At 46.7% G+C, this 14,726-nt stretch overlaps 1 long non-coding RNA gene across 4 annotated transcripts; it reads left to right on the forward strand.

Moving 5' to 3' along the window:
- The first annotated feature begins 5,268 nt into the window (after positions 1–5,268).
- Positions 5,269–13,626, forward strand: LOC140258181 (uncharacterized). Of its 4 annotated transcripts, XR_011905193.1 has the most exons (9): positions 5,269–5,335; positions 5,550–7,262; positions 7,774–7,932; positions 8,057–8,406; positions 8,488–8,614; positions 10,610–10,640; positions 11,476–11,680; positions 12,825–13,049; positions 13,237–13,626. It is a non-coding gene; the product is annotated as an uncharacterized lncRNA (long non-coding RNA). The 4 variants fall into 4 exon arrangements; XR_011905192.1 differs by having other exon boundaries at positions 8,057–8,614; XR_011905194.1 differs by lacking the exon at positions 10,610–10,640 and having other exon boundaries at positions 8,057–8,614.
- Positions 13,627–14,726: the final 1,100 nt, after the last annotated feature.

A 14,726-nucleotide genomic window follows, 5' to 3' on the forward strand; every position in this document is an offset into this window, starting at 1 on the left:
TTTCCTAAACCCACCAGTGTGCCCCAGAAGCAGCACACATCGCTGAGATGTGAGCTGGGAAATTAAGAGGAAGGGGACAAGCTTTGCTTTCTGCTCTTCTACTTTGGCATTGTCCATCTTGTGCAGCTGGTGCATGGTTGTATCCTCAGGCCTGTGCTCTCCAGCCCAGCCTGTTTTCAGCGTGAGGAGCTAAGGCTGAAATGGAGATGCTGGTAGGCGAGAATTCAGAATACTGAAATTTCTAACCACACAAAGAGCTTAGAGAAATTCCAGTGTGGAAACATCATCCTGTGTTACTTCAGGCCAGGCCAACGTTCCTTGCCGTGTCTCCTGCAGCCACAGCTCCAGGTGCCGTCATCCTCAGGCAATGCCAGAGCCCCATTCCTACATTCCTGCTTTGTCTCCTGATGGTCTGTGTGACCCTGGGCACCAAGGAGATGCCTGCCCACGGCACACCACGATGGCCCAGGGTGGGGGTTTTCTATGGGTCTGGCATAGAATGAAACACTTTGATTTTCCTGGTGGAAGAAGTGGCTCAAACAGATCTCGCTCTGCAGACGTTCAGATTTCAGCCAAGTCCCATTTTTTTTTGGTGGGGTTGTTTCCTCATTTATACATATCCAGCCAGGAAAAAACGAAATACTGACTGCCAAAGGTTGCCCCCCAAATATATATATAAGTGCAGGTACAGATGTAAATGCAGGTAAAAATATAGATGCAGGTAGAGATATAGGTATAAATAAAGAATTAGACATAGAGTTATCTACATCTAAGTATATTGGTATACACATGCACATACATGGGGGTGTGTCTCTCTGTGTCTTGCTGCTGCCACAGCATCCTGCAGCTTTTGTCCCCGACCTGCACAGCATTGCTGCTCCAAACCTCAGTGCGAGCCTGCAGGCAGCAGATGGGTGCAGACAGAGAGCGAGTGTGGGAGGACGATGAGCCAATATTGCTCAGTATGATAGACAGTGGTCTTAGCACACCAGCAGCCTAATTCAGTCTTTTGCTGTCAGTCTTTTGGTAGATATGCTGGCAAAGGATGGATTTAAGGAGGAATGTGATGGGGAGCAGGGCAGCCCTTGCGGAGATGGTCCGGATGCCAGGAGAGGGCTGGAGGACAGCACTTGGGGTATGGCTGCCCTGTGCCCAGCAAACCCTGCCCATTGCCCTGCTTACTGGGCAGAACCCCTTTGCTCTCAGCCCTAGGATCTTCCAGCTCCCTCCAGGTGTGTCCCTAACAGCAACTCAGGAATCATTTTGCAGAGGCATTCCCCCACCTCTCCAAGCCCAAATCTTTCACTTTGCTTTAAATATCGGTGAGGAGGTAATTACTCTCTTTTGATGCAGTGCAGTCTGGATATCTTTAGTATAATCCACACTCTTTGCACAAAACAAGGTACAAATGTATGTTAAGAGACTTGCAGTGGCCACTGCAGTGTTGCACTTGGTATTTGATAAAGGACACAACTTGGTGTCTTCCTGATGAGCAAAAATCGCATCATTGCTTCTGTCATAGATTTGAATAAGCAGAGATGCTCGTTTACGGTGTGAACTCTTGCAAGGCTTGTATTGTGGTTTATAGTGCAGTATAATATTTGTGTGTGTCCTTATACTTTTACATTTCAATCACCGAGAAAAGAAAGAGGAAATAAGATTTGTTAGCAATAAAGCAGTATACAATAGCTATTAAAATGGGGTAATTACATAATTAGCACGGTAGTGGTAACTCACCCAGCATGAACAACAGTAAAACAGGCCCCGGTTTCCCTCAGTCTGACTCGAGCCGGGACCCTAACAAAACCTCCAAAATGGTTATTTAGTTGAAACACACACGAAAAACTTAAAAGTCGTCGTAAAACTGAGAAGGGAGGCCCAAAAAACCACAGGGAAGCCAAACACTTTCAAAGAAACAATAGTAAATTAGGTGTTAAAGATATAAAAGCCTGTTCCCTAACAATTTAATTAGGTAGCATGTCTGTTACAGACATTATGCTGCTAGTTTTGGAGCCCATGGCAGGGCCTCACAGCTCTCAATTCACACTAGCCCCCAAGAGAGGAGTTTGTTATGAAGGACTGATGTTTTTGCTCTACAGAAAAGTGTGATGGTAATCAAGTGAAAATGGCAGGTAGCACAAGGAATTACTATTTTTCTTCCCCTTTGCAACTTTCCTCAACATATTTTTACAGTAATTAAAAGCCCAGTTTGAAGAATAGCCCTGTTTTTAATTAGCACCTGCTTCGGTTTCATCTGAGCTCATTCCCTCGAAGAAAGACCAAAACAACCAAGATGGCCAGGCTGGGTCTTGGCTCAGGGCAGCGTGCCGGCAGCTCCCGTTCTGGATGTGGACCTTACTGCATCTCCAAGTGCTGCTTTGTGTCACTCCTGCTGCTCCGTGGGCATCCCTTCTGCCTCCGCATGCTCTCTCCAAAGCCCTTTTGGGCCTGACCTCAGAGGCGGGGCTGCAGTAGTATTGAGTGTTGCTGGGCTCAGGGTCATTTCCAGGGACAAAATTTCCTTTGGCTTATTGCTTGGCTGTTTGTCCTTCCATCACCTTACAGAGATACAAACATACAGGAGTTGAGAGCACAACAGTGAGCTGAGGGGGCCACTTTTAGTGGAATTTCCTTGTAAAACAACGGTGATGCGTCTCTGCTGGAGTCAATTGAAGCAAGCGGAGAAGTCCTGAGCTCACCTTTCTGTCACTTAGAACACTGTGCCTTCATGTTTGGCCTGATTTTACAGTGCAATGCTTGTCCAAGCCTGCAGTTGCAGGAGCACACAGGTTCACTCCAGCATTGCCAGCTGGAGAAGCCAGAGCTGCCCACTTCCAGCGATGCAGAGATGCATGGCCATTGCTTTGAGTTATTGATCCAGAGATGGGTGACAGCACTTCTACATCATTTTCTGAGCTTCCCACTTTTACTTATGCCTTTATACCTGCTTCCAGACCTGTACTGCTGTGCTAAACTGGAAAAAGGAATAAGTCTTTAAAACAGGGTCAGCTCTGTTCCAAGTGCTTTGTTTGTATGGACTGAGTATTAAGGTTGGAGAAGAGCTGCTCCCTGTGGTGCTCATATCTTAAGAGCATGCACACCTCTCTGAGCATCTACTAAGAGCCTTGGGGTTAGAAAGGGGCATGGACTCTGTGGGACCTGGGGATGCTCCCATGGAGCTGTGGGATGCTGATACAGGCAGGACTGGTTCCCAGTGGGTCCAAGCATCCACAGTGGATGGGTACCTTTACTTGACCCTGTGTCAGCAGCTCAGCTGAGCTACAGCACTGCAGTTAAGGAGCAGAGAGGCAGAGACTTCTCTTACCCCACTATCTGTGTCCAAAGTTTCCTCCCCAAGCCATCGAGACTCTACTTCTCCTCCCAAAGTAGCTGGCAGCAGCTCCCCTCCCCAGGGTGCACAGGCTCCTGCATTTCCATGCTTGTGTGCATTGTTTGCAGAGGGCTTTGGAGTGGAATCTTTCTCACAAGGCTTTTTTATTTTTTTTATTTTTTTTTATTAGCACTTCATTGTTTTTTCAGGGCTGGAAACATAAGCTCAGCCATCCCGATGCTATTTTGGACCTCACACCTCTACTTGACCGAAGAGAACTAAGGACAGCTGCAAAAATACAAACAAACAAATAACTTGGAGCACTGGATATGCTTTAACTGTTAATGAGCTAAGCCTAACAACCCCCCTAGGAGGCACATGTTAATTTATACGTTTTCATTAGGTCTATCCTGCAGCCTCTCGAGCTGTCTGTGCAGGCAGGATGAGTTGAGCAGGGGACAGAGGTGGCGTGGAGTCCATGGTGAGGCTTGGCTGTACCATTGGGGCATGGTACATGGGGCATTACCTGTTCTCTGCTCCTGGGGGATGGTGAGATGGCACTGCAGGCATGGGCTGCAGAGCTGCAGGAATCCACCATCTCATGTGTAAATAGCAGTGTGATTTAGCCTGCAGCAGCTGCCAGAGCAGGGTGCTGGATGAGGCCGTGCCCCTTGCCTTCCACCCCCTGTTGCCCTGTTTTGGCCTCCTGTTGTCACCATGGGATGCTGGAGCCATGGGAGCTCCTTCGCCTACCTTGCCCCCTCAGATGGGGCAGGGGTGTCCCCCCAGCCTGCCAGGCTGTGTGCTGCCAAAGACCCAGGGACACTTCGGGCTGTTGGTGCTGGAGCAGCAGAACAGGACCCACTGGCTTCAAGTGTCTCCTTGGTCAGAAAAGCAAAATGTATAAAAATAGCAGCTTACTGTTGAGGAAAACTGCTTCCTGTCTGGGCCTTATTTCATCACCCAAGGCCAGAGCAGTGCAGCTGTGAAACCGCAGTCCAACCACGGCTCTCTGCTCCCTAGCAGGACATGGCCAACGTGCTGCTGGCCGTGGCACTTCAGGGTGATCTCCTGTCCCCAGGGCTCTGCCAGAGGGTAGCCAGCATTGAACACTTGGGGCTCAGCATTTGAACGACATGACTTTTTTTTTCCTGTTGTTGTAGTTTGTTTATTTGCACTGAAATCGCCTAAAGAGGCTTCCTAGCCTTGCTAGGAAGTCCCCACCCTGTTTTACTGATGATCTAAGCTTGTAGTTTGTAACCTCTTGGCTGGGGGTGGGCATCTGTGGGCTGAGTAACTCAATGCCTCTGCACCTGAGATGGGAGGATGGCCATTTTGTACGCTGGATCTGTGTCCAGTTGGAGGAAAAGGCTGCAGGGCTGTCAGGGAAGCAGGTTGCAGAGCAGACCTCAGACTGGATCAATTTCTTGAGTCTGATTGAAAGCCTGCGGCTTGAGTACAGTCAACTATTAGTGGGCGTAGGAGCAAAGGCTGGTGGAACTGGGATAGTTTGGTCCAGGGAAACCTGGAATTAGGTGATGTTCTGTTACCAATGGCCAGTAGGATTCTTCAGCTCCTGGTGCAACACCGCAGAGGTGAAGTCACTTTGTAGGTGATCTCAGAAACAACCCTAACTGTAACCCTTAAACCAAGTTTTTTCCTAAGGTAAATACTTCCCCAATCCTACTGGTCTTCTTGACAGATTCTCCAGAAAAGTGTGAACCTGCAAGGAAAACAGAGAAGCAAAGCATGAAATAGGAGTAGATGTGTCAATGTAGTGTATGGTAACTGTTGAGTCATGGCCTGACCCACTGATTGAGCACCTGGGGAAAGCCCTGGGAGCACAGGTGAAGGCAATTCATCTCTGAGACAGGAAGGGGTGGAGGCTGGCTGCACCTCTTTTAGATGTCATTTAAGGGCTGACTGCCACTGGGGGAGGATTTCTGGTTGGAGATCTCTCCTTGGTGGAGCTTTCCCCTGGGAACCTGGAATCTTCTGATCTAGGTGAGTAGTCTTCTTCCCTTCCTTGATAGCACCTCTCTATTGTGCCAGTCCTTTTGTCATCATATTTTTGTTGTAATGACTTTCCCATTGTATTGAACTGTCCAATTGCTACACATGGTTCCTGATGAGATCTCATCCTGGTAACTGATGCTCCTCTGTGTTCGTGCTGATGACATTCAGTGTTGTACCAGCCTATGTGCTTACCTACCCTCAGGTGAGCACCAAACTGCAGTGGGCTGTGTCACTCAAAACCTACTGATATCTGCAAGTGGCAGACAAGACCCAGCAGTCCAGAAGGCCACTTCAGAAAGGAAGGAGCATCTCAACCCAACACAGTATATCTCTGTCTGAAGGCCTTGCAAACAGATGAGCAGAGGCTGCCTGAAGTTTGCTCAGCTATGCTGCAATATGTGGGGAGGGGACTTGGAATTCACCAGTGCTTTAGCATGGCTCACCCCAGGAAGAGGTTCCTCTGCTTGTGGTGGGATCTGGCAGTAATGTTAATACTGTAGTGGCCTGGATTTGCAGCTTCCCATTCTTGTTGTCTCTCTCCTGGTTTTGGTCAAGATATGCTTAGGATTTTGTTCTTTTGTGCCCACCTTAGCAGAAAAATAACCATGGGAATTTATACCACTACAATTCCTGTTCCCAGAAGAACTTTAAGTAAATACTCCGAGCTGCATTTGATTTGATTGGAGATCTTATTTCTGTTGCTGAGGAACATTTTCCTTGTGAGGAGGGCAGTCATCAAAGCCACGATGATTCACGCAGTTTTACAAAGGGAAGGTTTGCCAGCTGTGTTCTCCCAAGCTGTTGCGAAGCTTGTGAATCAGATCTACCTTATTTGTTCCCACAGAGCCAAGGACTTCGGCTGGAGCTGTGGCTGGGGGAGGACTGAGTGGTAATGAGGGCTGGGTCAGGAAGGGGGATTTCTGCTCCAGGAGAAGCCCTGACACTCCTCAGCTCTTTTTGTTATGAATTGAGATGAGAAAATGAAATTTGGAAGTCTCCCATGAGATGAATATTTAGAAACTAGTCAGGAAAGAAAGAGAAGCCTAAATAAGACTAAATGACGTCGATTTGTTTCTACTCTCCTATTGTATAAAAATGGAAAAACAAGACATCAGGCAGTAAGACATGTCTGAATATCGACACAAATGCAATGCAGATTTTATATGTGCAGCCGTGGAAGCAAAAAGATCATAATGAAATGGAATGCATCAATGCCATTGAAAAGAACCACTGCGGCGGTGATGAAACGCTGTGTTTTGACATCCTCCTGTTGTAAAATCTCATTGAAATTGACAAACTGCCGAGAAATATTTTGATTTTGAATAGACTGTACTGGATGAGAAACTGCACTGTTGAAAATTTTTCAGCTGGCTCCATTGCAAACTGAGTAAACAGCTGACGAGCAGGCCATCGGCATTGCTGGAGACAGCAAGACAAACACACGAGGGTCAAATCCTGAGCATTTCAGCAGTCACTCATCAGAATACCATTTGATTTGAGCAGGAAGCTGGACTAAATGTGAACGACGGTGTTTGGCACGTGGTGGTGGTCCAGATGGCCCAGTGTTAGGCACTGCCTTCTGAGGGTGGATCCCACCCAAGTTATTATCAAGGATTCTTGCAACAGCCACAGGAGAGATTGGAGAGTCAGATCGCCTTCATTAGGAGCCAAATTCAGGTCTGCTAAATCACCTTCTAAATTTCAAGCAGATGAAAGATGCTGAAGGAGCAGGAAGATGACAAGAAGCATTGTTCACTGGAATGCATGTACTGGAATGCATGCTCACATCTTCTGCTGGAGGGGACCTCTGCCAAGGGAGAGCATCACTTCTGAGGAGCTGCTGGTTCAAATTGCCTCTTAATCTCTTCAAACTGGCTTTCATGTACACCCATGGCACCCAGACCTCAGCAGTCTGGTAAGTCTGAAAGTCTGCACTGTTCTGTTGTCAGGTTCAGAGAAAGATGAAACAAAAATGCTGGAGTCCAGGGTCGCCTTGCTTCCAGTAATTCCTTTTTAACTAGTTGAAGTATGCACTAGAAGTGCTGAAGAACAATATCCGCTTAATGTGCTGTCAGATAGGAATGTGCGCCCTGCTTTTGAAGGTGTGATGATGCCCTGCTTTGTCTCGGGTGTAGGGCTCAGTGCAGTGTAGCCTGAGGAGTTGCACTGGATGCTCTAGAACCTCACTGTGGCTGCACTGGCAGGTGTGGCAAGAGATGCAGAATAATGCCTGACACCTCCAATGGTGTGTATCAGAGCTATTACATGATGAATGGATTTGTCTTGGGTATCGGAAGTCATGGGTGATAGCTTTATGGGAGCAGACAAGATGTCTGGATGTATAAAGAAAGTAGGACAGAACTCCAAATTTATACAAACCATATTTAATGTAAAACCCTAATGAATGGTAATGCTTTGACCCCAAGGAAGGTGTGCAGTTGCAATGAAGCTCTGGGATACCTTGCTTGTTGATGGTACACAGAAGCTTGGCAAACTTGGACTGGGAGGTGGGCATCATTACATGCCAGTGTGCAGCCGGACTGCTACCATCACAACACTGTGGCCATCCTGAGCACGTGATACTGGTAAGGTATTTGACCACACACTTGTGCAATGCCTCCAGTTCCTCCCTGCCTGCCTCCACACAAGCTGTGCTGTGAGTTTTACTTTCCTTGTTTATTTTGGTTGTACCTGTATGTTCTCCTGCAGATTCAAAGCTCTGAAGAAGCTGTACTGACTGCCTGTCTTGGCATGACTGACTGCTGCTGAGTTTGCTGGAGAAATTAAAACTTGTCTTGCAGAAGATGGACTCGCTGGTTTTATTAATATTACAAAATAGCTAGCTTTGACAAGCAGCCAAGAGTGGAGCTAGTCCCTTTCCCAGCCACAGGTTGTCTCATAGTGAACCCTTCTTTCACTTGGCAGCGCACTGCAAATGTGAGAACTATGCCTCCTCCTGCCATGGCTCTCATGTTACCCTCATCTCCACCACGCTGTCCAACTCGGCTTAGCTGAGCGTGGAAGCTGCCTCCTCACCCAAGTCAGTGCTGCTTAGCCAGGTGTGCCCAGCTGGATGAGGGATGGGGACACCCAACATCCTGATGAAACAGGCCCCCTGGCAAACTCTGTGTCCATCATAGGAGGTGCCATGTTGGCCGGATGCCCCACAGTTGGTAGAGATGACCCTTCCCCTCTCTCTGAAGGGACACAACTTGGCTTTTCTACAGCTCCAGGTAAAGGAGAAGCACCACTGGCTGCAAGATCTGGGTGAGTAATTTGTGATGAATAATTCATTTGAGCAGTGTTGCCTCTTTTCCAGAATGTGAGCTGTCTGTAGGAAAAGGCTAGGTTTTTCCCATAGAAACTTCTTATTTGGAAACATCTATTGAATAATCTGTGAAAAAAGAACATCTTGGTCTGCAGCTTATTAATGAGTTGTTTGTTGTGAGTATTTGATAGTCCAAATCCAGACCACTTTGCATGCATGCACGCAGCTCACGTAGGCCTGATTTAAGTCCACCTAGAGGCAGAGGGAGACCAGGGTGGCCCATGCAGTGTCTTCTCAGGATCAGTTTTCTCCCACGCTTGCACCCAGGTGCAGGTATCCACTGTGCTTCAATATTGGGCTCAGAATTGGTCAATTTGAATAACAAATAACAAACAGCATTCTCCAGTAACAAGCACTAATGAGCTTTAGGCAGCATCCACATAAACTCAGGATTGTTATGCAGGCTATAGAGTTTTAAAGGTTTTGAGACATCATCCTCTGGGGTGGAGGAGACAGGACACCCTTATGTACAGGACTTAAACTATGTGGAATATATATATGTTTATTTTAAAGCACTTTTCCAGTTTCTAAGCACAGCTGCTCCTTTCTCTCCATGCTTCTACACCAGTCATTCTCTTCCCAGCTTTAACTGTACCAATTGGTGTTGTCTTGCAATTCAATTTTTGGTCATTTTTCAGCTCACTAATTCTTATTCTCCTGGTGGGCTGTCTCACCTTGCTGTTTTGAGGGCTGGAAATCTAATATGACTGGTGAAATGGAGGATGTATCTTAAGGCACCATGAGAGTAGATCTCCAGGTTGCTCTCATCCAGCCTGAGCTGGGATGGTCAGAGTGTGTTTGTTTTCTCAATCCTCCATGACATGTGTTGGTAGCAGCTGAACACCTGTCTGTTGATAGAAGGGAGGGAATAAATTCCTTGCTTTGTTTTGCTTGTGCGTGCAGCTTTTGCTTCCTTTATCAAACTGTCTCTATCTCAATTTATGAGTTTTTGCACTTCTGCCCTCCTCACTCTCTCCCTCAAGTAACGGGGAATATCTAACCACACCTATACTGTGCATGGAGGATGTGTCAGCTTTTGTGCCCCAGCAGACCAAGGTCCTGCAGCACATCCTGGAGTTCAGGTCTCAAACCAACCCTGCTGCCTTGCTATCAAGTGCTTCCAGATCCAGGGTTTTGGCTCATTCCAAGCTTGCCTGAAAGTAGACAGTGATGTCCTTAAATACAGAGAGAGCTGAGAACTTATTGGAGGAGTTAAGGCATGCACATCCAACGAAGGTCTGGATAATAGAAGGGGAATGAAGCCTGCCTGTGAGGCTGTGCAGATAGCCACGGCTCAGCTGTGTGCTCCAGCCACAGAGCACTAAGCCATGACAGGAGGCTGGCGCAGGATCATCGCAGATTATTAGTGCCTCCTGCTTTATAAGTGAAGCTCTGGGGGAGGAAATATGTAGTGAAGTGAAACTGGTGATTGTACAGGCACGCCAGCGATTAAGGTTGAAGTGGGTGGGCAGTCTGTGGGGGCTGGTGTGTTAACTCCAGCCAAGGAGAGGCACAGGCTTTCCAATCTCTGCTATCTCAGTTTCAGCGCTGCAGACAACCCATCGGGGTGTCATTAACAAGCAGTTACTTCACTCTCGTTGCTGTGCTTTAAGGAAATATGTCAAAGGCATTTCTGGTGAGCAAGGGCTCGGTGCGATCAGATTGCTCGAGCCTTCTCACAGCATTCCATTCAGATTATAATACACAATAGTTCAGACCCTGCTGTGTCCCATTACTCAATTATGAAATTGCTTTAGAAGTTGGGAGCTTACTGATTGGCTCAGAATGATTTCATACCCATCATATTTCTGTGTGTTTGTGCTCTTGGGCTGATTGCTCCTTCTCGTTGGTTCAAGCTGCTTCACTCTTCACTTTCATGCATGAGAATGTATTTTATACTTTCCCTTACCACTCAGTGTGCTCTGTCTCTTCAGGTTGGTGGCAGAGGCACACACAAACTTTGAGGTCAGTTGCTGTGGGTTGAGAACCTTAATGTAGTTGCACAGCAGCAAGGAGAACTGGGAAGATGTAGCAAAGTGAATGCACAGAGCTCTTCTGCCTTACTGTGGGCTGTTTGGGAAAGAGGGCTGGAACTGTAGATCAGTCCATTAATGCCATATCCTGCCTTCATACTGAATCCTTGAGCTTAGGATCACTAAGAATGACAACCAGTAGGTATAATCAGCCTATACAAAATTCAGCTTTGTTCACGAATTGTATGGAAGAAGCAAGGAAAATGTTATATGGACTGTTCAAGTATGATTTGCTTTTGTGGATCCCCCTTTATGCTTTGTGGGGATTTTACACCTGTTTGAACTGACCCTGAAACCTGAATGCGTGCCATGTAGTTCTTCAGAACAGCCAATTTGTTGGTATGCCGTGCAGAAAGGGAGTGAACAAGAACAGAGACTGGGCCATTCAGCTCATTCATCCTTAGGACCCGTTCGTATCCATCCAAGGAGAGCTGAAACAAGGTCCTGTTCTAAATTAAAAGAATGTTACATGCTCTAGTTTGGAGAGCCAAAATAAACTCAGGCTTTGAACTTTCCTAAAACTAACTGCAAGCGATCACTTTGGGCACCTATTGTTATTAGCAGTGTCAGTTTTCAGAAACATTTTGTACCAATCAAAGTAAAAAAAAAAAGCTGGGGCTGATGGACTGACGGCACGTGGAGTTGCCAGGGCCTATTAGAACGATACCACTGACATCTTCTAAGGCGGTGCTGAGCTTACCAATTTCCTGCATAGAGAATGTCCTTGGTATGCAATTAATGGTTTTCTGTCTTCTTCATTAATAAAGGAATGTGACTCAGCATCAGAGCACACTGCCTGGGAGGCTGGATGTGTTTAGGAGCCTGTGTGCATGGCCAAGCAACTGGATGCCATTGACCTGGTGCTCAAGCCTTGATCTGCTATTCAGAGGGGAGAGACTTCTTAAGAAAAAGCCTGAACTGTGGCAGTCCCTTAAGAGTTTCTCCTGGGCCAAATACTGAAATCCTCTCTAGGTTAATTCCTCACTGGAGACATTCAGAGAGTTGCACAAGTCAAAATGAAATGAAGACACTGGATCTGTCTGGCTTGTTTTTAGGGAATAATTTATTTCCCAGAATCAGCGTTTATTTTTTTTCCCTTCAGTTCAGATCAGACCACCAGCAGGTTTGTTTCACCCTCTAGGTGTTGTCAGGGAATTACTGGAAAGCAGCACAACTTTCTATACCTTTGATGCTCTTAAAATTATAGCTCCTTTTCCCTACACAGAGATGTAGCTAGAAGGTCTGTGAAAGGTTTTAGCTCATGTTTCCAAGAAAGAACCACTGATTTTTCTGATGAGTTAAGGCTTTGGCAACAGCAATGGGATTCTCTCACCTGCCAGCAGATAAAAAATCATTGTAAATGCTCACCATTCTGGGCTAAACTATCTAGCCAGTTGAAAAGCTAGTGTTGTGCCATGTGAATTATACCCTTTCCATTCAATGGGGTCGTTCTGACAATCTGCCATCCCACTAGCACAGAGAGGTGCTTATCTTGCAAAGTTATTTCACTTATATTAACTCATTGTGTTTACTTATTTAAATATTCTCTGCAGATGAGACATATGGCAAACGCTGGCCAACTTAGTCTCAGCTGCTTCTCAGATCCAGATGCTAATATCATTTCATAACTTGGCTTGTGCAGTTCAGATCTGTACCAAAAGATTCTGTTTTGAATTACCATTATATTTGATATTAATACTAAGCATACTCACAGCTGTCCTACATTGCTATTTCCACCCTCCCTGGGATTCGGATCTCAGACAGAGAACATAACACTCTTCCATGTCTGCCTCTCAGGCTTTTAGATCTATCCTGGGCTCACAGTGTATTGTCTGCAGCAGGGAGTATGCCCTAATTACCTCTGCATTGCACCTAGCTTAGGGCCTTTCTGGGATCAGGTCTAACCTGGGTGGTTTTTCCAGCACCATAATAGTGACCTTTAATAGGGCAGTCCAGAAAAGACTGATGTGGAGATTGTTGAGTCTCTGAGGGCATTTGGGACTGGATTTCTGAAGTGTTTAGTCACCTGAAGATGGGGAATAATATCAAATGGGATTTTCCAAACCACAATGGGCTCAGATCCTCAGTGTTATTAAATGTCTTTGTCTCAATAAAGCCGATGAGAGTGAAGCAGCCAAACCTGCTGAGGGTGTGGATGTCTATGCCCTGTACTCTTGGACAACATCTGCACCGTCTGTAAGAGCATCAACACCTTTATGAGTCTGGAGAAGCCAGCCCAGCCCCAGAAGCTGATCACAGAACTTCCTTAAGCTGTGGAGGATGTGCTCACCCCTTGCCTTCAGTCTGGCAGATGCACAGAAGTGAAACGTTCCTGACTCAGGTGCTTTGTGTGGAGCCCATGCCCACCCTCAGCCATGGTATTCACTGTGGGGCTGGGGAGTGCAAGGGGTAAACCTTACAGCCTGCTAAGGGCAGTACTGAACCAGCTGAGCCTGGGTAAACATTGCCGTCACTGGGAATGGTACTTCAGTCACTTCTGTAACTCACGTATTTTCTTTTTCCCACAGAGCCCGTGTCACTAGGGAGAGGAGAAAGATCAAACAACCTAATTCCTTGTGCCTTCTGAGTATGGCTGAGCAACACCTTTGTGTCCATGGCCAGAAGCGTGCCCTGGGCACATGATTCCTTAGCACAAAAGCAGGGTGTAGGCTGCTCCTAAGGAGCAGGTCAGCAGTTGAGAGGGAGTCATGTACCTGCACTCACTGAAAGCTAAATATTTCTGTTGGTGACAATCTAGCTTATCATCTTTTACAGCAGAAAACAGGAGAAAAGCTGAAAATCCAATGTAACCACCTGGCCCTTCAGGAGCCAGCGTAGAGGTGGTAGGACTCAGGCTGGGGAACATCTTGGGTGCTGTTTGGATTGTGAGCATGTTGGCATCCTTGGCATGAGCCCATTCAAAAGCAGCAGGCACAGCCCTGGCCCCAGCAGTGCAATGTCCTGGCCAGATGTGTGCTTGAGGAGCACCTCGCCTGGGTGTTTTCCAAGGTACACCAAGATGCATGCTGTGCAGCGAGAGTCAGCGCCTCTCCCTCCATCTTCTGCTTTCTCCTCAGAGAGGATTGGAGTTTATTTAATCTCAGATTTCTTGCTGAAAAACGCTCAGTGAGCATGAAATGCCTTTGAACTCTGGGAGCATTGCTACTGCCTGTAATAAGGCCGGGTAGCAGGAGACAGCCGCTTCCGTTGCTATTCCAAACACATCTGCACAACGCACTTCAGGAAGCACCAAAATGTCCCCTGCAGCCCCAACCCCTTCTGTAGGTGCAGGAGGATGAAGGGCATGGCGTGCAACCAGCACACCCTGCACACCATCAGCACGCAACGGGGGCAAATAGCTGAGCTTCATATGAAAGTATTTCAGCCTAGACAACAATCAGCTGCAAGGAACTTGGAATACATCGGAAAGCGGATAGCCAGGAAACCCTTTCCATGAAGCGCAGAGAGGATTTAGTTGCTGAGAGCTGCAAAGATGCATACATTTTCCTAAAAAAACATTCACGGTGCCAACATGAAGATTCAGTGCATTGTCAAAACAAGCCAAGATTCTTATTAAAACCAATTGCTTTGGTTTGTTAGGCTACTTTACTATGGTGTCTTTAAGCCAACATATGTATTTGGGTTTAGAAGAGCTGTAGCAGCCAAACCTTAGGTGGCTGGAAATGAATGCAAGCTGAGCAGATGCAGGGTATCATTTGCCCACTACTGTCCTTTTGAAGCTGCTTGATGGTATGTGGTATGTCAGATGTTGGCTTTCTCCTCTCTGAGAGCAGATGGCTTGGTGAGGAAACTGTGCAATGCATCTTTGTATGAGGTAGGCAAGGCTGCAAGAACCCTAGGTGCATCTCATCTGCACAAACATCAGTGTAACAGAAGAAAAGAGAAAACATATATGATGTTTCTTGTAGCCTGGATTTCACGTGGCTGAATGCTGTAAGAGAATTTTGCAGAGAGGAGATACTTTTCATTAGGCTGTTATGATCCTGAAAAACTCTCA

The sequence above is a fragment of the Excalfactoria chinensis genome, chromosome 13 (assembly GCF_039878825.1).
Source record: "Excalfactoria chinensis isolate bCotChi1 chromosome 13, bCotChi1.hap2, whole genome shotgun sequence".
NCBI classification, from domain to species: domain Eukaryota; kingdom Metazoa; phylum Chordata; class Aves; order Galliformes; family Phasianidae; genus Excalfactoria; species Excalfactoria chinensis.